Below are 26,138 nucleotides of genomic sequence, written 5' to 3' on the forward strand. Positions count from 1 at the left end.
ACTTATATTTAAAACACAGGTAGACTAAATAAAAGAAACCACATAGGGACTTTTATTTTAAAAAATCCATTTGTAAGAGTATGTATTATGTAACAGATCTATACAAGGCTGGACCTAAACAGATAAAGATCAATTTAAAGGTGTTGAGCTTTTAGTTACTTTGGCGAAGTGCTTTCAATGAAAGAATGATAAGTATGGTCCAAGAACTCCTGTCAGAAATAAGACATGATAGGAAATCCTTATTATTCCTGTCCTGAGGAAGTAGTGTCAGGCAGATCCTAGGAGCTGGGCTGTCAGACAGTCTTGACTTTTTAGTGAGTCCCAGGACCTATACAGACATCCTATCTCAAAAGACAGTGTGAACAGCTCCTGAGAAATGATTCCTGAGACTAACCTAACCTCTGCTCTTCTCTCTGTCTCTGTCTCTGTCTCTGTCTCTGTCTCTGTCTCTCTCTCTCTCTCTCTCTCTCTCTCTCTCTCTCTCTCTCTCTCTCTCTCTTTCTCTCTCCCACACACACACACACACACACACACACACACACACATGCACCTTCATTCCACAGTAATATTGTCATCATGGAGTAATAACCCTTCAATATACATCTGGGATAATATAGTAAATGTTTTTAAATGTCCCTTCTGGAGTAGAGACACATAGAAAACCAATCAAGTTCATCGTAGCATAGGCAGGAAAGCCTCACTCTGTATATTCTAACCTCTGAAGTTTTGAAAATAGAAATCTGTTATTGATATATTAATTAGCCTTTCAACCATGAGAACAATGTTTTTCTGACAATATAAGTCATCGATCACAAAATTTTATGTGATGTGACATTGATTATCTATATCTTGTTTTTACAAAATGAATAACTGCTATTCTCTCACCGTATGGGAAAGAAATCTAAAAGCAGAAAGCAACAATGCATTCTCAATGATTCAGAGTACCCATGTACATTTAGACTACCAATAGTTCATATTCCTATAATTTTATATAGCAAATAAGAAAGCTGGGATGAATGACACAGACCTCTTATTCTTGGTACTTTCAAAACCACTTTAGTAAAAATCGCAATCAAACCACATGAGTTACAGAGGAGCTTCATCACGATCCTAAAAAATTTAGTGATACCATGTTTCAAAACACAAAGTGAATGAGCTCTAGGGTGGAGCATTTGTCTATTTTATAAGGGGCTACATTCAAATGCTGGACTTCTCAAAATAATAAGTGAACAGAAACCCAAAGGCACAAAAAAGCATATGAAGTGCTTATGAATTTTGAAACCTGTGTAATATTTCTCCGAATGAACTTGTGCTGTAAAGTCACTTCTCATGAGCTAATTTACATATTGCAAAAACTGGTTAATAAGCTATTCCTTAAATGAATTTTAAAGATTAGAGCATGCTAAAAGTCCAAAATCATGAAGCTAAACACATAAGTTTGTATGTATATAAACTACCAGGCTGGTTTCAACTTAAACACTATAGTCTAAAAATTTAAAGGAAGAATGCACATGCAAGAAAGATGGTGCAGAGAGAGATCAGCACTAGATTGGACCAGTTCCTATTACAGTGTTAAGGAAAAAAACATGCTCATATGGTTTCAGCCTGCACTGAGAGCAATGGGTGCCTGTGGAGGGGCAGCCTTTTCTTCAGTGGGGTAACCACTGATAAATTACCCTTATTCTAGTAAATACCCCATTAATGCTCCAGCAAACCACCTTAATTATGATCAGTGGACATTTTTTAAATTACATTAAATAGAAGAATGTTTGTAGGGAAGTACAGTTCTATATGAAGAAATAATGCATGGGATTAAATGACAAAAAAAACTCAGTACACACATGTAAAATTATCAACTTATGAAATATAAATGTGTTCTTTATTGTTCTCCATGCATTGAAACTAGATTGTTTTTCATATGCTATATCATGATTACACTTTATTCTCCCTCTACTTCTCCTAGTTCCTCCCCTTTTCCCCTCCCATCTGGATCTACTCCCTTTCTGTCTCTCATTTGAAAAGAACAAATTTCTAAAAAAGTTTACAGCAAAACATAACTGGCTGTGGTAACTGGCTGTGACATTTGGAATCCTGATTGTCAGGATTGATTCAGCTGATCTGGTGAGGTTTGTGCCCCATTCCTCCCTCATTTCTCAGTTTGTGTTCCCTTTGGAGAAAGATGGCAGCCTTCAATATGTAGAGAAAGAATGTTCTTCTGTTGGAAGCATATGAGTAGCTACACTCTCCTGTTAGAACCTCCAAACAAGTCTGATAAAGGTGTTTTGTTGTTGTTGTTGCTTCTTATTCTTGTGTGTGTGTGTGTGTGTATGAAATTCCTCTTTATGCTATTACCACTAGTCACGTCCACCACCAATCATCAATAATTAAGTTACTAAAATGAAAGAATGGAAATGCAAATGATGCTACCAATGAAGATGTGGACTCACAATGTCAGTTTTAATTTTCTTGTTGTGTCAAGAATACCAAAAAATCAGAATTTGATTAAGAACTGGGCTAACATTTGTCAGTTCTTCAGGAATGTAAGAAAATGTGATGCACCTGTCAATGGATTGTAACAGCTCCAAAGAACACCCAGGAAACTATATGATCATCCCTTGTTAATACTGACTTGGACCCCAGCCATGGTCAAAGCGTTTGTTCAACCAGGACATTAAACATGAAAGGGAACAGCTTGTTCAGTGGGTTTTCCAACCTTTGTGTGAACAGCTGCATCAAGTTAACACTACAGGAAGCAGTTGAGAAATGCCTCAAGTTGAATGAGTCAAACAAAAAAGAAAACCCCATCTCTAGCATCTATTGGAGTCATTTGAAACAATGCATCTTTTCCTAGCACAGTGCATACACTTGTTCACACATACCATCAACATTCCACTATAGCAGATAGCAGGTAAATTTGTTAGTATCATAAACAATAATATTTGTTTTCTCATAAAAATATTTTTTCCAAAAATTAACCTGTATTAGTCCTATTGTTATATAGCATTATATCCACTGGAACAAAAAAGATATGTTTCTGGTTAGTAAGTATCTCTCTCCTGCCTAATTAAAATGTGCATCACATAGGTATACTTAATACTTTTAATGATTGAACCTATGATATCATAAAGTCAACAGAATGATACTTAAGGATTCATGACGTGCTGTTATTAATAAATAAGAATTTGAAGCTACGTTTATTTACTATTCTGGACTTAGAATTTCACAAACAGATTTAAGAGTTGTCAGAAAAATTTGTACAATTAACAGATGAATAACTCATTTACTAATTTCACATATAATTGGTCTGAGTCAATTAGCTATGAAGCTTAATATATTTTAATATAAGAGACTATTTCATAACAAAGTGGATAAATCCCAGGAGGAGGTGAAAAAGGGGACAGAGATTCTTCTTAGTAATAGAAGCTCCAGTGAGAGACTCAGGCCTAGAACTAAATACAGAGTTATAAAGACATGGACTGGATCAATTATTAATGGAAATTTTTGTCACACACCATGCTAAGAGATTCGATTCTTTGTTTTTAATGTGTATATCTAAGACAGTTTCAAGGTCAAGAAACCGTAGTCCAGAATAGCTGTGAAACTTCCATACTTGAGTCTATAAAGATATTCAAAGCTACAAGACCTCCAAAAGATAGCCAGTTATATCCAGTTCTCAAACTCAAATGTTGTTCATCAAATGCACTGATCAGAATAAGTATCCCATTTTTCAATTACCTGTTTTTTGTCACTCAAAGAAAGTACATTTATAGAATGTGGATGTCCTTTCTTAGTTTAAAAGTGAAGGGCCTTTTGGTACAGCAAATATCTTCCCTGATATCATTTTTTTTTCTGTCTCACAGGACAAAGTGTACAGCTCTATAAAGGAGAAATCATTAATCAAGTTTAACTATGGTGTTACAATTTTCAAATTTATTTTCTTAAAATTTAACCTTTATAAGTATTATCATGTCAGGCTGTGGTGGCGCACGCCTTTAATCCCAGCACTTGGGAGGCAGAAGCAGGAGGATTTCTGAGTTCGAGGCCAGCCTGGTCTACAAAGTGAGTTCCAGGACAGCCAGGGCTACACAGAGAAATCCTGTCTCGAAAAACCAAAAAAAAAAAAAAAAAAAAAGTATTATCATACAGAAACAAACTTCCGAGGAAGCTTTGAAAAAGAGGACCTGCACTGAGCAAATGTGAGTGTAGAAAAAAACGTCTCAGCAGTCAAGAGCTGCTCTTCCAGAGGGCATAAATAACTTCCTCAGAGAGGGGTTCTGCAGCTTACTGCCACTTATAATTCAGGCTCAAGGATATTATATGACCCTTCCGGTCTCCATGTGCATCCATGTGAATATATTCACACATACATGGACAAAAACATAAACACCATTTTTTAAAATGCAGATATGTTTATTGTTCACATCTAAAACTCAGAAATAAAATTGATCATTTCCAAACTTTTGTGTATTATCAGTGCTTCTGAGGTCAAAACAGGATCCCAGAAGTCACCTGAAGACGCAAGTATAAACATAGCTCACACAGCAAAGAATTGCTTAAAGCAGAGAAAACAAACAAACAAACAAACAACAAAACCCATCCAGCTAGTGTTTCCAAGAATTCCCTCTCCAAAAAGAAATGGTTTTATTATTTAGGAAAACCAGCCCTAGTTAGAAAGGCAAAACGACATTAAAGTTCAGAAGGGCCACCCAACACACACCCTAGTGTGTTATTAAATGTGAAGTAATCCTCTTCAAATAACATTGCACTAACAGTCATCTTGAATATGTTTCTGTAAGTCATTGTCTCAAAATTAAATCTCAGCAATTTCACGTAGTGTTTAGTTAGATAAAATCCACAACACACTGTAAAAATGAAACTCTACAGTACTTTTCTGCTTTTAAACTATGTTAGTGGAACAGCTAAGTGGAAATCAAAATCAAACCCCGCTATCAATAACTACATAAGGGGCCCCGTGACGATTCATTTTCTTATCATTATATCTCAACAGATTTAATTTCTCTTTTGACCACCGCCTCACATATTTTTCTGATAGCAATGGTTGCTAGAGTTGGAAAGATACAGGATATGAGGTAAAATGAAGAACTACCATGAATACTCTAATGTTTGGAAATAAACAAAATTAGCTGTGCTCTTCTATGCCCCTGCTTGACTGTCTCAGTGTGATGTGGCATCATTGTTCTCATTCCTGGAGGGAGAGCATCTAATTCAGCTTCATCCGTTTCTTTGTTTTGAAGATCTGGTGGTGCCTGGCTAATGATGTGCTGTTCATGTACACTAAGTGGTACTGCAGCAGCTCCTGGGGAGAAAGCAATGGAATGTTTGACTCTGGAGAAAGCAGCATTGTAAGCTGCCCATAGGCTGCTATCTGAGCCCGAGATTGAAAAAATAATTGTATGTCCTCACTAATAAACTGTGAAGCCCTGACATCAGTGTCCATGTTTGAAGTCCTACAAAATGAAAGCTCATGGCTAATTTACTCCATCATTTCTATGGGAGAAAAGAGGTCAAAAAGTTATTTTTGAGACAGGGTCTTGCTAGTTGTTTTTTTTTATTGGGAAGGAGGTTCAGAGTTTAAGAGTAAGGAGCCATTTTGAGTGTCATGCCAAATACCAATGGAGTTGTATTATGTCTAAAATTTACAATGATAGTCATTATAATTAGAAAAATGTTTAAAGACATTTGCAGGGTATTTGGCATAATTCTAACACTTCTCTGGATGTTTTCACTTTGCATAGTGAGATTATGAATTTAAAGACCGCTGCTCTGCTGAGCTTTGATGCTGCAGATATTGCTAGCTGGTTTGAACTCTGCCTGAGTTCCAAGGAAAAGCACAAACAAAACTACCACTCAGATCATTCAGATGTCCCTGAGCTCAGGAATGAGAAATTTGTTCAGGCTATGGCTGCTCAGAGCAGAGGGTCTGTTGCTTTGGTGCTCAATACCTTTTATTTAAATAAACACTTGTAATACTCTCCCATTCTGTTCCAAGAAATAATCTCATGTTGTACCAAATTGTTTCTAAACTTTCCCGGCATTATCTCTAAAATGAAGTAAGAGCTAGTGAGATACTTAGTTTGTAAAGGTATTTGTCCCCAGAAGGCTGTTTGATGACAGTACCCCATGTAAAGATTGAAGGAAGGAACTGACTTTACAGATTTGTCCTCTGAGCTAGACACATGCAACCTGGCAGGTGTCAACTCCCCACACGTCATGCACATATGTATGCTAATAATAATTATTAATAATAATACCTCCTGGAAATGGGAAAAGAGTCACCTTGTTGTTGGTGTCATTCTTAAATCAGTCAGGGGCAGAACAGATGGCAGTTCTTTGTTCATCCTAGCTTGATGCCTGGCTTGGTGGCCAATGCTATCTTTTGCCTAGGATTCATAAAATTCAAATCAAATCAAATGAAATCCAGGCATGTGCATAACTGGCCCTGCCTCTCACTGGATGTCATCCTCAGGAGAGCTGGGCCCATCTCTCAACAGTGGCAGCAGTGTAGCCAGCAGGCACTATACCTGGTCCAGGCAGCACAGTAGAGCTGGTTCTGGTATAAGGAGTGTGGGTGAGCTGGCCCTAAGGGCATAAGTGTAGGAGAGCTCACCTGTATGTTGGGTCATTAGAGCCTGAGAGTTGTCCCTGTCCTCACTGTTGGCAGCACTTGGGAGAGCAGGCCCTTCACCTCACCTAGCCTGTAGAATAGGGCTGGCAGCATTCAGGATAGCAGTCCCTGCAGCCCTCCAGGACAGCATAGCCTGGAGGGCATAGTACCAGGAGAGCTGGCCCTGCCTCCAGCCAAGGGACCTTTTTGTTACAAGACAGCATGGGTGCAGGGAGGGGTGATGCCTTCACCTAGTTGCCCCTCACCACTGATAGCAGTTGGGAGAGCCAGACCCCAGGAAAAGAACAGGAGAACTGGTCCAGACCCTCTCAGATTATGAAACTGGGCCCTTCATCTTGACTGTGCAGCAAGTAGACCCTTATCCGATGGTGGTGCAGTGAGCAAGCCCCCAAATTATGAGAGAAAGAGAGCTGACTCTGCCTCCTCCCAATAATGGCATTAAGTACCTACCCATAGCAATGCGGGAGCACTCACCCTGGTGGTACAGATAGGGGAGAGCTGTCAGATAACCCAGGCCCAGATCTAAGGCTCTGAATTGCCCATTCCAAAAATCTATATCATCCGTGAATAGTTGAGACATGTGAAAGGGCCAGTCCTGTTCTTCCAAAGCTGCAGGCTTTCTATCACACAGGGCAGCAGGATAACAGGAAGGAGTCCTGGTGAATATCCAATATTGCTGATGTCACAGAAGCCAGAGATAAACTAATGATTCATTACAATAAACATTTGCAAGTGAAGGTGTGTGGACAGAAAGATAGACTCGGCAGCACAGTATAACACATTAGAGCTTCCATGATGCAATATTTTCTATCTGTTGTTGTTGTGGTGGTGGTGGTGGTGGTGGTGTGTGTGTGTGTGTGTGTGTGTGTTTGTCACTCACTGAAGGTTTGGAAGTGCAAAGGGTAGATAGATATAAGATGACAGGGGTTTGAGCAGGACTCAGGTGCATGATGTTAAACTCACAAAAAATCATTAATAAGTTTAAAAAATGAGAATAATAATAAATTAATTAAAAAACTTGAAGAAGTTTGTCCATAAAATGACAGTTATGGCAGAAGCTACTATATGCTTTACAGAGTTCAAGTTACTGCATACTAATAATGAAGCTAACTTGTGCCTAGACTCCTGCACATTTTATGGATAGGAAAGTAACAGAGACATTCATTGACTTTCTTATGGGTACCAAAGCTCTGAGTGTAGGGTTCCAGGAATCACAGAGAGATCAAAGATCCAAACATGCTATTTTACACTGTGTGTAACATTACTTTTCAGGACTATATGTTTTCCAACTTAATGTTTTTTCACAGATTGTATGAGATTGCAGATAGTTGTATGAACATTTTATGCAGTTTTAGGTAGGAGAAAATCATAGACAGATAATCAAGATGTGTTCTGATTGATTCTGCAGCATACCCATCTTGGTGCAAGAAGACTTTTTATCTAAATATAAAGAAGAATGAACTATCTTCCATCCATTTTTCAATAACATAACAAACATTTTATTAAATAAAAATCATTCTGTTTTATTCAAACATAAATGAAATGTATGCAATTGAGAATTTCAAATTATTCCTTTTACAAGTTATTCTTTTTAGTTTATAATGTATGTTATTTTTCAAAACTATTCACATGATATTTATTCAAGATCTGGATACAGTGGTCCCAACCTGCAATCCTACTACTTAGAAATTTTTAGTGAAGATTAGATTACTATATAAAGAAAATGACTGTCATATTTCTTATAAATGAGAAACAAAAAGACTTGCCCTAAATTTCTAAGAACAGCAAGTAATGGAATCTGATGAACTACCAAAAAATAAACAATCAAAAGGATTAAATCAGTATAATCTTGGCAAAAAAACATGAGACCATGATGAGTTCAGAGAAGCCCTATGCTCTGTGTTCCATCTTTACACAGGTCAGACAAGCACAATGACTGAGTGACATCTAACCACCAGGAAGATTCTGCCTCTTGTCTTCATGTTTCTGACGCCCATTTTAATTTTACCCTCCTTAATTGGATTTTACCAATTAACCTATAAAAATACATTAAGAAAATGGAGACAAGTATCCAACTTAATCATTCAGGGTACTTCTTTCTACTCAATCTAGACGCTATGTAATGACCATAGAAGGCTCTAGAGTGAGACTTCATTTGCTTTTCTCCATTTTTGAATGTTTTCATAAATCATACACAGTTGCTTTGAATTACAAATGTCATGACAGCACAGTTTCTAATCATCATTGTGCAGGCAGATAGTGAATGGGCCTCTGTACCAGTACACTTTTGAAAATGTAACAGAAATTGAAGTTTTACATTCTAGATCTGCAATGCCACTCTAAAAACATTTTAGAAGGTAGGATCAAAAAGTACAGCAGAACACGGTATTTTTATTCTATACTTCTGTCTTTAACTAGAGACTATAATAAAGACATTTTTTCACAGTTTGAATGATTTTATCTCCTTATTTGAGAAGAACATACAGACAAATGATATACTTTTCGATGTGGGAGGAAATTATTCTGTGAGTGAGGCATGGCAGCTTTGAGATTTTTCTGAACCGCCTTTCCTCTACACAAACCTTCCTGTGTCTCTTTAATTCCTCTGGTTTTGGGTTACTCATAGTCCACTGTCATCTGTAAAACACTCCTAAAATAAAAACATTCATAATTTTTAAATTGTGCACACTTCTAGATAGCAGCACACTTGGAGCAAGAATTTCCCCTCTGATCAGATTTCCTGTGTTATATACACAATCCCTCTGTGAGGTAGTAGCCATATTGCACTTAAGTTACCATGTTATTATTCATTAATGGAACCAAAGGAGTGGTCTTTGTAGTTCACATATGCCATGGAGAAGGTACAGAGTGCTAGTTGTAAACAGAAAGAAGAAAGATTGACATACAGAAACACAAAAGAGGATGCTGAAGTCACTAAGATCATGACAAGAACCAATCTTCTGTCTCTGAAATTGTAAAGAAGAAAATATAAACTCATGCTTATTCCCCATCTAATCTCAATCTGACAATATCATATCCATGGTATAGCTTTAGGTCATATTTAGATATGTGTTTTACTGAGATAGAAAAGGCATTAAATTGAATGTGTTATATGTAAACTTTACATATAGGGATTAGTTCTACATGAGAATTCAGATTCAGAGAATTCGGGGTCTTAGAATACATCATAGAATTAAAACCTGATTACTGTATTTGTTCAAAAAGTTAAACACACTATTCTAATTCTGCTTGTCTTCAACCATGCACATAGTAAATTTAAGACCCATCAATGAACAAACATTGCTATGCTCAGGACCCAATATTTTCACTTCCCAGTTTCTGATAGTTTTATTAGTAGATTGCATTACTTTATATAAATATAAAAAATAAAATTTTGACATATTTATTATTTTATTTTCTAAATATTTAAGTCTGGATATTTTTAGTATTTTTTGACAAAACTCAAAAAAACTGGTAAATGATTAGCTATATAAAATTCTGCAGCAGAAAAGGAAAACACAAGATAAAAATACCTTAAAAATGAAATAATTTACATTTAAATCAATCAAGCTAATTTGTCTCAATGAGCACATATTCTTCTAGACTTAGGTGTCGGTTCATTTTCATTGTCAAATTGACTGAGGACTTGAAATCACCATGGAAACACATTTGTGGGTTTGTCTATCTGGGTGTTTCTAAGGTGGGTTATTGAGGAGGTTAAATCTAACTGAAAGTGAGCATTTCCATGCCATGGTCTGTGGACCCAGATGGAACAAAAAGGGCTTAAAAAGCAAGAAGCCAACTGAGCATCTGTATAAATTAATCTTTGTATGTTGGAAGAACCTGTCACAGAATGGACACTTCTCTGCCACCATGCTTTCCTTGCCATGGTGGACCTTTTCTCCTATCATTACTCAAAATTAATTCATTTACTTTAAGTTGCTTTTGTCAGGCATTTTGCCATAGCAATGGGGAAAGTCACTAATGCAACCTAACATTGGCTAGTATATTGGTACCATAATGTATTCTGCTTCTCTACTGATGGTGCCTGGTGTGTAGCCTGCATCTGCTTAGGGAAGTAGAATGAAGTCTGATACAGGGATCCACTGCCCTTCACTGTACGTGAAGTTAAGACAGTAGAGTCTGAGATGAATGCTGTGGTTCCAGGTCTCCTCTCTGGGTTCCCAGGAGCCACTGAAGTACAGTTGGATGTCAGGAACAGGGGTCTACCACTATGCTTCCCCTCAGGATGCTCACTTACCAGACAGAAAGCGGGAAGACAGAGCCCTGGACAACCATAATCCCAGTCTGATAGGAACTGAGTGCCAAGAGTACCAGAGGGGCTAGAGGAGAGAAGGCCTTCCTCAGGAGTTTTAGGAACAGCTCTTTAAGAGAAAGGCCTTCCCCATGGACATCTTTAATGAAGTGATGATCCTTACTTGTTCATAACAGGTTATGTGATTGTGAATGTCAATGTATATCTTTTATTCAAGGTAAACCAGGGATCAAATACCTTTTTTAAAAAAAATTAACATTTTATTTATTTACATTTTAAATGTCATCTTTCCCCTTTCCCAGTTTCCCCTCCAGAAGCCTCCAATCCCATCCCCCCTCCCCTTGCTTCTATGTGGTTGTTCCCTCCCACCCACTGGATCCCACCTCCCTGCCCTTGTAATGCCCAGGAATGAAAGCTCATTGGCTGAAGGCTTAGGAATACCTAGCTATCTCACTAGCATGGAGAAGAACTCCAGGTATTTATGCTACCTGACCCAGTACCCATGGTCTCAGGGGGGTGTCATGGTTACCTGTTCCAAAGCAAAGCATGTAGAAGCAGGAAGGAAATGGCTCCACTCTTGCTAGTATCCATTCTTAGATTCCCATAGTTTGACCACATTCAACCTTACCATTTCTTATACCTGTCTGGGAACATGGTCTCACATGCCCTACAGATAGAGTTTTGGCATATTGCAAAAACTGTCACAATCATTTTTCCTTCCTTCTCCACACAATTTTAAATTCTACAGATGCCATTAGGCAGTATATTTCTCATGCCCATGAACATGACTTAGTTTTATGGCTTTCTCTGATAAAAAAAAAAAAAAATACATTAGCGCAGCTAACACACCAGTTCTGACACCGTGCTTTCTGTCAGCATGTGGCACCACTTCTCTGCCAGCTTCCCAATTTGAGGTAATTGTCAGAGAAGGAAGAGTAATCACATGTAAAAGAGCATATTTCGGTAGGCATGAGTCACTGAAGTCTCAACATCAGCTAGTGAAAATTCAGGTCCTATTCAAGAGAATCAATTAAACTGAAAAGGAGAGTCATATCTCCAACTCCAGATGCAGAGTGAGCTCTGTGGTCTTTGGGCTGACAAGAGCAGAACACCTGAATTCTTCAAGTCACTCGAGTTCGCTCATATATAATACACTAAAATGAATACCTGATAAGGGCTTTTCTTCATAGCTATTTGTTCTTGTTTCTATTTTATGTAAAATGAAACTGAAGCACTTTTTAATTTAACCAAATAGTCCATAATTGTCCCCAAGAATAAGTATAGAACTGAAATTATATGTCCACCTGACTCAATATTTAGGTAATCATTTTGTCAGGCTAGACTGAAATTTGAATTCCTCTGGTCTTGACTAGCGGAACACCTGGAATTGTAAGGACAAGCTTCCACTTCTGGGGCTCAAATGAATATTTTCTAATAGGCAGTTCTATCTCTCTAATATGATGTGCCTATATTTCTGATTCTGCAGGCAGCCTGAAACTTTCCCTTAATTCAACTCACAAAATAATTGTATCCAATTAAAATAGAATGATCTGTTTTTATAATCACTTATTAATTTTTTAGTTGAAACTTTTATTGGAATTGATATATTTTTATAAGCATTTCTGAATGCTACCCAATAATGTCCTTTAAATGGAATAAATATAGGACAAAAGACAAATTAGAAGGAATATACTAAAACAGGCTCTTAATATTTAATATATTTTGATTTATTGTAATTATTTAATATAAATTTTACACTACAAATTATATAAAAGATTTTTATACTGATATTTTTCTTTAAATTTTAAAGATTTCTTCTTAATTGTGTGCATGCGTCCATGTCTATGTTTAAGCATGTTCATGTAAGGGAGCAGAGATGAGTGTGGGGTCAAAGGTATTGAAGTTCTTGACATGAACACTAGGCACTGAACCTGAGTCCTCTGCAAAGGCAGCACCTGTTCTTACCTTCTCACCCATTTTGCCAGGGCTGCTTCTCAGTTTTAAAATACGAAATTGAGGTATCAGCTCATCTTAGGAAATTACTAAAGAATCATCATTTTAGCAATCTGCCAGGAACAACTGTATTTGTTTTCAGATTGCAGTAAATACATTAAAAATTAACAAAGAAGGGTCACCTCTAACTCTCAATCCTTCCACTTGAGCAGTCCCAGGCACCAGGGTTATAGGAATGAATTACCACACTCAGCTTCATGTTACTTATGTTCCTTATAAGGTAATAGATCTAAAAGAAGTGCAAACATAGTTCTCTTTTAATTAAACCATATTGTAGAGGTCCCAATAGTTCATCATACTTGATCTAGGAAAGAGGTTGAATAATAACAACTCGGAATTAATTATATAGTCTGTTTCTAACCACAAGCCTGTTGTATAGTTTCTTTTAAGTAAAAAGATGACAGTCTTCTGAAGTATGATGTCAGGTGAAACCCAGAGAATATTTTTTTAGACCATGTTGCTGGAATTAAAAGCATCTTAAACAATATGAAAGGTGTATATTACCATATTTACGTTCAATTTCTAGTTTTCAAGCATCGTTGAGCTGTAGTTGTGACTAAGCATTTTAATTATCCCTTTCCATAAATTGTGTGCTGTATTTTAGCCGCAGTGAGCATGATGCAAATGTTTTGCCTTTGATATTTTGGCTTTTCTCATCTTCAGGTTCCTGATTAAATTCAGGACTACTAGAGAATTAGTAATGAAGGAGATTTAAAGAATACAGAAATAACCTTATTTTTTAAAGTGGACTGTGTAAAAATTCAATCTTCTTGCTCTCCTTATAGAATTATATTAATTCGCATGTTGAAGAAAATTGGAAGTAATTGCTGAAAAAAAATTAAATCACATTCTTAAATTAAAAGAGTTTCTAGCATGGAACAAATAAAGTTTCAAATAAAAACTATTGCCTGGAAACCTTTCACAACAGAGCTAGACCAAGATGGCCAGCAGGCCAAAATAGTGCTGCAAACTTAAAGCAGATGCAAAATATATTGTGCATTTCCTTTTCTGCCTTCCTTTGCTCCTCCCTCCCTTCTTTCCTCCTTGTTTCCTTTCTTTATTCTCAGACAACCTCAAAAACATAGCTTCTTACTCTCTTTTTGACAGGATACAGGCTGGCATCATATGTCCCACTTATTTCTTTAAGATGTATTCTTATTTTATTCTGTTAGTCTGTATCTCTCTGTTTGCTTTTCTGTCTGTCAGTAGTCCATGTGTAAGAATGCCACGCACATGTGGATGCCTGTGGAGGCCTGAAAAATAAAATTCAGATTTCAAGTAACTGTAAGCTACCCAGTGTGCCAGGGCATCAAAACTCAGGCCATGTGGAGGATCAATCAAAACGTTCTCTCTCTGCTGAGTCATGTCTCTAGACCCAAGGGTCCTCTGATTTTACATTTTAAATCTTTGTATTTAAAAGAGTTACAGGGAAGTTGGCTCAGATACTTTGGTCTTCCTGATAAGCCCTTAGAAATAGTGTTCACAGAACTTGGTTTATTGCCTTGCTTGTTCTTTGACAATTTGCATTTATTGTCTTGCTTGTTCCTTGAATATTTACATCTATTGTATTGCTAGTTCCTCAACCTAGAACTGACCTTAATATCTGCATGTAATTAAAATGGTATAAAAGCAAAAAGGAGGAGGGGCGATGGGATAGTGGCTTCTGGCTGGGAAGGGAATGGGAAAAGGGGATGGCATCTGAAATGTAAATAAATAAAATATCCAATACAAAAAGAATTACAATATCTCACATATAGAAAAAAGCAATAACTATAATATTATGTCAATTGGGTCAAAAGTTCAGTTATTATTTTTCTTAAATTCATTAAAGTACAATATGCTACAATTCAATTTTAATCAGTTGAAATGATTGATCATTTTATCTATATGCTAATTAAAATGTATGAATATAACACTTTTAAATAAGATATTTTCCTGTGGTGATTTGAATGCATATGGACCTGTTAGACTCATATATTTGAATTCTTGGTCACAGTCAGTGAAACTGGCAAGAGGAGGTTTGACCTTGCTGGAAGAGGTGTGGCCTTATTAGAGGAGGTGTGGCCTTATTGGAGAAAGTGTACTATAGGACATGGGATTTTAGGTTTCAAAAGACTCCCTTCCCAGTCTATTTCTCTCTGCCTTGTTGTGGACTGCTCGGCCCCATGCTTGAGGGCCTGAGCTATCAATGTTGCAACCCGTACTGCCAAAAGCCTTGGGGGGCTAAATTGTTAGAGCCCGTACTGCCCCAAGCTGCTCCAGTCCGAGGGTTGGGGTTCAGCAAGAGAGAGAGAGTGAGGACAGATAGGAAGAATAAAGACCAGACAGAGTGTGATTCAATCCCATTTATTCTTCAGGCTCTCTTCTTCTCTCCAAGTTTCTAGTTCCTAGTACCAAGTCTCAGGTCCTGATCCTAGTTCCAGTTGCTAGTCTCTTTTCCGTTCCAAGTTCTTTCTCCAAGTGCTAAGTGCCTATTTCTCTAGTACTCTTTCCAAGTCTCAAGTGTCTAATCCATGTGTCTAATTCCTAGTTGCCTATCTCGAGTCTCAAGTACCTACTAATTTCTTCTGTCTTCCTCTCACCTTTTGTATGTCTCACTTCTAAGCCATTCCTTTAAGTCACGCCCTTAGGTCTTATCTCTAAATCACATCTTTAAGTCTCACACACCCAAGGGAAAATCCTGGGTATCTAAAACAAGATGTTATAAGAGTGTGCGCAGCTGTTGTAGGCTGTTGTAAACAAATCTCTTGTCAGGGTATATGGCTCAAGATGGCTGCAAGGATGATAGCTGCCTTCTGTGGCTCCCCACACTGCCTTATACTTGTGAAGCAAGTTTCTTAGCTGTGCCTGCTTTTGCTTTGTCTTCATCAACTCCAAGGCTCTGAAACTATAAATCCAGAATTAAATACTTTATCAAAGCAATCAAAAAGTACTTAAGACAGTTCTGAGTATCTAAGGAACTGCCAATATCATAACCAAGAGAACATTCATTCAAACTTAGTTCTGTCATTTGTAACAGTGTTAGAAAGATGCCCTTCTTTAGAAATGGAAAGAATGAAAATAAGTTTAGAGGATGTGTTACATTCTATCAAACTCTGACATGGTAGGGCAACCTCTATCTGCCTGCTCTAAAGAAGCCAGACTTCTTAACAAGCTGTGACACTCAGTGGAGGTATATTCTAGATGGATTTTATCCCTGGTCAACACAGACAGCAATCTGATACTTTTGGCTAGGTTCTTACACAATATAAAACATAGACACTGGTGCAAGTGAGCATCCATAGCCTGTCCCCCAGGTTTACAATTAGAACATTACCCCTTAGCAGTTTGCTTTGGGAGATACCATCAGATTGCCCTTACTGGACTCAAAATCAAGATCTACCTTTCTTAGACCTACATGCAACTGGGATGACGGACATGCTGCTCACATGGCCTTTACAAATATTTCTATTTAATTGTCACAATGGGTTACATTACTAAAATTGTCTTAAACTTTAAGCCTTTAGAACTTGCTGAAAGCTATTAAAACAAGTGTTTTATTTTTTTCTTAATTAACCTTTAACGTTATTCATATCTTCCCTTCACTAACATGCCAACAACAGAATTGAAACTGTTAAATGAAATGTTGTCATCAAAATTTCTACAGAGCACATGCAGACCTGGACATAATCTCTCTGATGTTGTGATAGCATATGGTATACTGTCTTTATTACCTTTACAAGTTCTAACCCTTCACACCCAGCTGATGTTGGGCTCTAGATTTAATTTATTCTCTTTCTGCAGACCAGGGATATTGATCTTCCAATGAATTCATCTCTAATAAGTTGCAAAAGTAATTTGAAACGTATTATAACTGAATTTTACTTTTGTGAGAAAAAAATCTTTCTCAAGGAACTTAGATAATATTGAAAGAACTGGTACTTGCAGAGCTCTCTAAGTCATAGCATGCTCAGACATGCTGCAGGTATCATCCCCTTTTATTCTTCTTAGGAAAACATAATATATTTCATTTTATCTGTTGAAAACTGGGACCCCTTCGAATAACTTACTCAAAGTGTTAGCAGGAGGGACTAAAGCACATTATAGGTTCAGATCTGCCAACTTTCTGATTTCATTTTTTGACCCTCAAGATAATATGAGATGCTGAGGTCATGTAGGAGGAAGGATAAAGGGCATTAAACTCATGGAATGTGGCCCTCCAGATAGCACAGCCTGTTCTGCTCTGCTTCTTGCCTTCACATACCTCTAAATCTAAGAATTATATAAAACTCTGAGGGGACTTTCAGCCCCTCATTGGGCAGTATCTCTGGTACTCACAATAATAATTCTTGATCTCTTTCAGGCATTGTTGCTGAAGCAGATTTATGTGCTACATCACTATACTAGGAAAGAACTTAGAGCTGTAGATTGTCAACAATGACCACTCGGCTTAGAACGCATTTGGAAAAATGAGTCAGTGAAGCTAGGTTAAGATGCTTTTGCTCCTGGCTCTGATGTAGAATATCTTTAGGGGATGGCACACTATGAATAGTTAAGCTAGGGATATTTTATGGTCAGAGAACAAGAACAATGGCAGCACTGGCTGACCTGACTCTCACTGAGGCTGGACTGGTGATGACTGATTCTTTCTACTGAGTTTTGCTCTCAGTTTCCTTATATGATTTAATAAGAATGTCTGATGGGTTGTTTGCAGTCTGAGGATTTAAAGTATATATGACTGATTTTTATATAAAAGCTTAGATTTGTCATTCTTTTAAGATTCTTACAAGATTACTTTTAAAGATAAATAATACAATAATTACTCCTTTCTTTGTAATTGCAAATTGCTGCCTGTCAGTAAGAGAAACTGGCTGGGAATACTACCTTACTCATTCTTTGTTAATCTGTAACAAGTTGCACTGTTATGTATGTATGTGGGTTTTGGGGGATATTTTTTTCTTTATTTGTACTATGTTATTCCTTGTAAATCATACTGTTCTTTCATATACACTCTCTAGAAGAAAAATAAAAAATACAACCATCTCATAATTTTATACTGCTTGGAAGATTTCTGTAAGAAATATAAGCTATAGAAGAAAAAAATTAATTGTTGTTGGGTCCTGCCCCAGCCCCCAAGTATGAGTATACAGGGGTGTGTGTGTGTGTGTGTGTGTGTGTGTGTGTGTGTGTGTGTGTGTGAAATGTTTGGCAACCTCTTGTTGAAACTTTATTCCATCCACCTATCAGGTATGTGTGAAATGCTTGGATCCTGCTTGTTGAAGCTTTGCTCCAACCACTCAATGTGTGAATGTATAGATGTCTGTCAGTAAGTCTGCATGTGTGTGTGTGTGTGTGTGTGTGTGTGTGTGTGTATGTATGTATGTATTTCTATGTATGAAGTTATTGGATTCTGTCTTTTGCTCCATCCTCTAGTCTCTAGTTGTGTGTGTGTGTGTGTGTGTGTGTGTGTGTGTGTGTGTATGAATTTTCTTTCTTTCCTTTTTTTCTTGCCAGCCCCTGAGAGTTAAAAGAGATCAGAGTTTTCACTGGCCACAAGAAAATTTTGTTCTTTCAGACAAAAGTCAGCTGAATAATTTCTCTAATCCCTGGCCGCCATAGGCAGCAACCCCTGCCAGTCCCTATCTGGACTGACTCCCATCAGCTGCTTTCCACATCAACCTTAACAACTAAACACTGCCCTTACTCCCTTACTCAGTTTACCCCTTAGATGTCAAAGCAAGTCTTTATCATCCCTGACATTTTTTTACACCTAAATTTTCACTGTTTATTATAAATTTTAGGGTTTTGATTGTTTGTATGCTCTCACACTTTGAGGCAATGTCTGTAAGCATAATGCAGTACTATTATGCTAGAGCATGCCAGCATCATGCTCTGCAGCTGATAGTCCTTCTGTGTCCACCTACCAGAGAATGGCATTAGAAATTTGTACTACCATGCATAGAACTATTATAATTTTAGTGCGGTAAAATATTAATCCAAGAAAAAGGAGAACCCATAAATGAAATGTAAAATCTCTCGTTATTGAGATTATATATTTATTTTTAAACTAATTTTAAAATTTTAATTTCCTTAGTCCACTCCTTCTTTACCTGTCAAATGCTCTAGTTTTTTAAAACTCACAATTGGGTAGGAATAATATCTTCTAATTCAATATTTTTAAAGATTTTGGGAAAATATTAAAAGTGATCATTTTTAAATTATAATACATAAAATCATTTTTGTTACAAAGTTGGCACCAAAGATAATTTATTGGAATACAAAAAGTGGAAAAAAGAAAATGGCATTTGTTGAGTACCAATCATGACATAGCATTTCGTGTGGTTTCATCTTAAGGCAATAACTGAGTCATTAAAACAATAACTTATCCTATTTTATAGATAAGAGATCAAATTTGAGAGCTAAGGTGTCAGAGAACACAGAAAACTATTGCAAAGCCTAACATGGCCCAGAACTTTTTTTGGAAACTGTGTATCTTATAAATGAGTACTATTCCAATTAGATGTTCCTGAAAAGACTAATGAGATAACAAAGAGAAGCTGATGGATGCTACATATGGCACTTCCTCCACAGGGCATCCAGAATGAACTGTGTTGTTAACAACATTGTCTGAAATGACTTTTATCCATATTAGAATATTGAGGAATAGCTGACACCTGAATAGAGCCACACAAAGAACTGGAAGAGACAGGACTCAGAAAACAGCACTTTAAGAGAGTTAGGATGTGGCTTTCTTACAGATTAATATAATTGCTTGGTACTATGGAAGTTGTTAAGACACAGTAAAAGCAACTCAACAAATCATTCTTCCAAGTCTATTCACAAATACAAGTCATTTCAAGTTTCATCTGACAAACCATGCTGTTGATTATGGTATAGAATTCAAGAAACTTTGACACATGCAGTTGCTCAGAACCTGCCTAACATACTAAGATAGGAGGCTACATCCTAAGTTTAAGAATGTTAACGTAGCTCAGCACTCAAGAAGCTGAGGTAGTAGAATTGCCACAGGCTTGAGTCTACATAGTTTAAATAGTGGTTACTAGGACAGGCAGAATTGTAGAATGTGAGAAAATGAGTAAATAACATGTAAAATATGGACATGAATATCTTACAAGCAATGATATAGATATGAATGTATTTTAGTGTCAGTTTATTGGAATATTCTGAGAGAAAATAAGAGTGGTTTATTATGTCTAACCAGTTATAATTCCAAATGCTTTCATAAATAACCATACCATATAATAATGAGAGATGAATGAAATCACAGCGGATGAAGTTTTGGGGAAGAAACACAACAGTATAAATCTAAGCCCTAAACGAGAAGCAAACCTTTACTATCATTTGGCCTTTTAATATTTCATTACCGCTAAAACATTTTTGTCTTGGTCTTCTTCATTTTTAGCAATGCTGACATGCATCTAATTGCATAAAATTAATAAGAGGAAAAAAACAATGAAAAACTAACAAAAAATTGGCCAACATAATTTCTCTCATTTACATTAGATTGCTAAGAAAGAGACTGACAGCTATAGTTTCGGTTGATTACCATGGGCCCAAGTGAAATATTTAATTATGAGTTTCTTAGAAAACCCATGGGTGGATATTTTATAGAAATTTGGGTCGTTCTTTGTTTTGACTTAATTTGCTCTGCTATTCCTAAAGTGGAAAAAAGAAAGAAAGAAAGAAAGAAAGAAAGAAAGAAAGAAAGAAAGAAAGAAAGAAAGCAAACCTAGTTGCCTAAGCAACTATGGCATTATATTTTATCTGAAAACTGAAGAGCATTTCGAAGTAATAATAACATAAGAAACTAGGCCTATGCTGACTGACATTCCATGTAGGTCAAATGTGGGTTTTAGTTGTCAGGTTGAGAATAGCATGCAAACTCCTGTCTCTTCCTGCTGCCCCACCTTGGGGGATATTTTGAAACAGTGAGCGTCTGATTTTTTTTTTTTTTTTTTTTTTTTTTTTTTTTTTGCTTTTAAGGAAAATGAGAGAATTGCCAATACCAAATATGAAAGGAAAGAAATTGTCAGAGAGGCTCCAGAGACTGTAGTTCATCGCAGCTGACCTTCATTATTTCTGGGAGAAGAGAAATCGGTGGGCAATTGACAATTGTTATAACAGGAAAATAAACACCCTGTCAAGTGTCAGTGGCTAAAAAGTCAATTTTCAGCCCTAATGGAAGATAGCTGTAAACCTGTCTCCAGGAGAATAGATTTTTCAGAAAGTACTACGTTAAAAACACATCTTAACAATTTAATTGAAAAAATCCCTTTTAAGGCTAAGGGGGGCTCATAGCCCATACTTCCGGGGCTCATCATAAAGGGCACTTGTCTGAGACTCTCAGAGGACTTCAGCCTGAGGTACTGACGGCTTTAGAAAGGAATGTGGAATAAGGGAAATGAACAGTGGGAAAAAGAGAGAGAAAGAAAGAAAAGGTTTTTTCTTCTAAAAGTGACTGAACACCAAATTGAAATAATTTAACAATAAAAGAGTATAAACTTTGGGACCCTTGGCTTCTGTTAACCCCACCAAGGTCTCTCAGAACAGGGGTGGGGGGGGCATGCCTGCCAGCTGGGCCTTTCCTCACTGCCACCTCATGGCACAGTCCCTCAGCAGGAATAACCTGGCAACCGCGGCCAACTGACTCATCTTTCACTATCACACACGGCTCAGTTTCAAAATCCTGTACGTTCTTGTTTTAAATACCTCAAAAAATTTCCATTGATTTCTATTAAGAGGTAACTCCAGTTCTAGCTATTTAATTTTGAACCATAATTTATGTATGTACCTCATCAAGTGCCAATATTAAGACAGAAGTAAATATAAATGTATCACTCCCCCAACTGAGGCTTCTCAGAAAGCATATTTGTAGTGTTTAAAAATTGAATTGTTGCAAAAGTCCAGGACTATAAATTTGTTTAGATTTTAGAAGGGGTACAGCAGAGTTATTTTCCAGAAGCTTCCATATTCTCACATAAAATCAACAATAGAGGTGCTCATGGGAAAACTAGTAGAAAGGAAGGAAGGAAGGAGTTATTGGGTTTCAGTCCAGCCCCTTCCAGCTGAGTCCCACAATTTCAAACAAAATAAATATTGTAAGAATGGAAATGGATTGATGCTGACAAGTGGCTGAAAATTCGAAAATTATCTCCTCCCCACTATATCATTAAATATTCCTTTCCAGCAACACTGAGATATAAAACAATCTTCTGATTCTTAAACTACTCAAGTATTAAAGATTTGGTATTTTGTCAGGAAACGTTAGTGACTCTTTTTCAATCTCGCTTTGATATTATTAACTTAAAAATAAATCTGTCTGCATGATCTATCAAACTGCATTTGTATCTATGTGGGTTTTTTTTTTGAATAGCATTAATGGTTTACTCCTGAAAGCTAACATAACACAATTACAGGTGCCATCATAGAAAATTCAAATGCTGGGCACCTAGCCAAAGGTTGTCTATTAATGAGAAATAGCCATAGTTAATATTACATTTTACAGATTTTTGTTTATAATTGTCCAAACCTCAATGCTAGTGGTGGCTATTCCAAGCTGTCAACTTGACTATATCTGGAATGAATTACAATCTAGAAGTAGAGGACATATCTGTGATGCATCCAGATCTTGACTTGAGATGACATACTCTTTTGATTCAGATCTTGAGTTGTAGTGGCCCTGAAAAGAATACTTAGGCCCAGACAAGGCGGTACATGCTTTTAATCCCAGGATACAGAGGCAAGCATATCTTTTCAGTTCAAGGCCAGTCTGGGACACAGCAAGTTCCATGTAAAGAACAGTTTAGATCCAGGCATGGTGGTACATGCCTGTAATCTGGGCCATACCTTCTGCTGGAAGCCTACATAAGGACAATGAAAGAAGGAAGATTTCCTTCTTCCCTGCTTATACTCACTTGCTGGCACATCTATTAGAAATTACATCTTCAGGATTCTAGCTTGTACAAAAGACCAGCTGAGTCAACTAGCCTAGTGGGACTGAGTAACTACTAGATTCCAATAGTTGCCCATTGTTGAATTATTTGTACTGTAGACTGTAAGACATTCCTATAATTTCCCATAACATATGGAGACAATCCATAAGTTCTATGACTCTAAAGAAACCCAACTAATACAATGTTTATATGTATAATTATTTAAAGTAATTTTTATATAAAAATATATATAATGTATATGATATATACTCAAAGAGAAATTTGAAGGTTTTCAATGTGTTTGCAGAAGGGAAACTGACTGGAAAGAGGGATGACATTTGAAATGTAAATAAATAAAATACCCAATATAAAGAAACATTAAACATATCCTCACTGCATATAATTTCTGGCAAAATTAAATTTTAGTTTAGTTTATTTATAAAATATTTAACTTATAAAGAAGGCATGAAATGTAAGCTCTATATTCCATTATACATAATTCCCTGATTTATAAATAATAATGTTATTAGTAAAACTGTTATTTTTAAATTAGGATCTCCTGTATGGAAATGGTTGGTCAACTTTGGCAAACAACATTCATTACTGTTTGATGTCAATTGGAATGTCAAGTTGAAATATATATATATATTTTTTAAAATTCACTTGTAAACATGGACCTCAGCTGAGTCTGCTCTTACTGTTTTTGTGCTCATGCTTCTTGGACTGACCAACACCTCCTAAAATAAAATATACGAAATATGACATTAAAATTGTTTTTAAAGATTTATATGTAGATTTTGGGTTTATTTCTCAAGTATGAGATCTTTTGTTGTGTTTTGAAAAGAACATTTTTACCACATATGCATTTTTAAAATGTATAAATGGCTTGCTTCTTTTTTCTTTCATTTATCCATTTATTCTTTATTTTATTTTTGAGGTTTTTCTTTCATGATCATGTAAATATTTCTCCTTGTTTTTTGGCGTTAGTTAGGCTTTTACTGCTGTGAACAGACACCATGGCCAAGAAAACTCTTATAAGGAAAGCATTTAATTGGGGATGGTTTATAGGTTTAGAAGCTCATCCGTTATCCATCTGGGAACATGGCAGCATGAATGGAGGCATGGTTCTGGAAGAGTCTAGACTTCTATATCTTCATCTGAAGGGCACTAAGAGAAGACTGGCTTCTAGGCACTTAGGACAAGGGTCTTAAAGCCCATGCCCATCATGACATACCTACTCCAACAAGACCACTCCTCCTAATGTGCCTCTCCCTGGGCCAAGCATTTACAAACCATCACAAGTTTCTAGGGAAAAAAATATGTTCGATGGAAAATAATCATACATTTCACTCTTCCAGCAGGAGTGATTCACTTATCTTTTATGCTCTGTTCCCTACAAAACTTTAAAATAATTTTGTTATTGATAGTCATAGTGAGTACCCCAGCTTGCATCTTTTCCTCTTTATGCAATATCTTTATAGGTTTAATATTCACTGCAGCTTTAGTTTCATTTTAATCCAACAAAATTACTCTGTCACCTGTTGTTCTGGGACTGTTAATGTCAGTAAGTTTTCCCAACTGGTGCAACACTGTAGTACGAAAGCCATTACCTAGTGAGATTTATTAGTTTGAAACTATCCTCCTACATCTTAGTAGAATCATTGATGGTATCAACATCCATACATATTTCCAGTTTCTAGGTTTTGCTATTTTTTCAGTTAAATAATATTTACAAGGGCATTTTCTCATGGTAATTTTGCAAGTTATTTTCTTATTTATATCTCTCTATTCCATTGACATAATATAAACTAAGTAATTACCATAAAACACTGAAAATATTTACTGATTTGTTTGTTTGATTTTTATTCTGTAGGGGACAGCACATATCACTGTGCATCTTTCAGAATTAAAAAAAATTGCAGGAGTCAATTATTACCTTCAACCATGTGGGGTGCCAAAGGAGCTAAAGCACCATTATCAACTGAGGTGAATAACTCTGGCAGAAAGTACACAGGGCAGATTTCAACACGTGAAGATTGCAGTGTGTAAATGAACTCCTTATCTCAGATGTGCTTAATAATTCACAGAACCAAGTTAGTTAATGCATAACCACACACAACTGGCTCAGTAGCACATAAACAAGCACTACCTCAGGACTCTCCACGTTACAATGGCCTGGTGATATGTACTTTTTTCATCTATGCTTTGACATTTTCTTGGAGATTCCTTCCCTGGCCAATTAGTTTCAGCTCCAAAGGGCAACCTATCATTCCTGCATTGCCTTTCTTCCCACATTTCTCCTATCATATCTGCATTAAAAAAAAAAAGATTTATGTTAATTTTTCTAGTGTATGTACATACAGGTGTGGATGCCTGCTTGTTATCATGAAACTCTCATAAAAAGCCCATGAATGTTGATCCTAACTGAAGGTAGAATGTAGGTATCAAGTAGGAAGAGAAATAGAATACAATTAGATATAATTGACGTCCTGAGAACTTTCACAGAAATGGAAGGCAATTGAACCTATATTGTCAATTATTAATGCTATGCTCCTTAGTGGACTGATTATAAGATGAGATATTCTGAGTCTTCTAGCTCTTGGTTCTGACTTGCGTTTGACCTTTCCATTCATGAGAAACAGTAAGAAAGGCAGAAGTGGTGAAGATAAAGGGCACACACAGGACAACGGTGCAGCTAGGCAATCCCAGCAATGATGGACATTGGGGCAGGAAGCAGAAAACTAAAAATGGGTGGTAAACTCCTGTAGTTAAAAAAGGTAGATATAAATTCCACATTCTTTTGTGTATTTTATCTGATGCCCTGAAGACGAAAGAGGAGGTAGTTTAAAGAGATTATAAAATATGATTGTATAAATGTCTCACCTAATATATTAATATCCTTTAAATTATTTTGGGGTTTACTATAAAATACATAAAGTAAAAATGATGAAGAATGTTAACTTTGTAGTATAAATACCATGAAATATTAAAAAGACAAATTCTAGTAAGTTTATGTTGGATTATGTTGGAATGATAACAACCTATGCAAAGAAGAATGTAGTTTGGAACTTAATAGAAATTATTAACTAGGCCAGCAACTATTGTGAATATTCTAAACTGTACTTAAATTATGGATATGGGGTTCATATGATGCTAAAGCATATACCCAGTAACAACTGTAATAGTTCCTAATAAACTAGGTGGGAATATTATGAGGTGTTTGAAGTCAAGCTTGAGAAAAAAAAAAATTCAGTGGTTTTCATGTCACACA

At 36.5% G+C, this 26,138-nt stretch overlaps 1 protein-coding gene and 1 non-coding gene across 2 annotated transcripts in view; one reads left to right on the forward strand and one right to left on the reverse strand.

Annotated features, from left to right (window-relative positions):
• The window catches only part of Naaladl2 (N-acetylated alpha-linked acidic dipeptidase like 2), an 808,912-nt gene that overhangs the window by 750,446 nt on the left and 32,328 nt on the right, over positions 1 to 26,138 (reverse strand).
• LOC117707979 (small nucleolar RNA SNORA48) lies at positions 6,270 to 6,414 on the forward strand. The gene has a single exon (XR_004606716.1). It is a non-coding gene; the product is annotated as a small nucleolar RNA SNORA48 (small nucleolar RNA).

The sequence above is a fragment of the Arvicanthis niloticus genome, chromosome 4 (genome assembly GCF_011762505.2).
Source record: "Arvicanthis niloticus isolate mArvNil1 chromosome 4, mArvNil1.pat.X, whole genome shotgun sequence".
NCBI lineage: Eukaryota > Metazoa > Chordata > Mammalia > Rodentia > Muridae > Arvicanthis > Arvicanthis niloticus.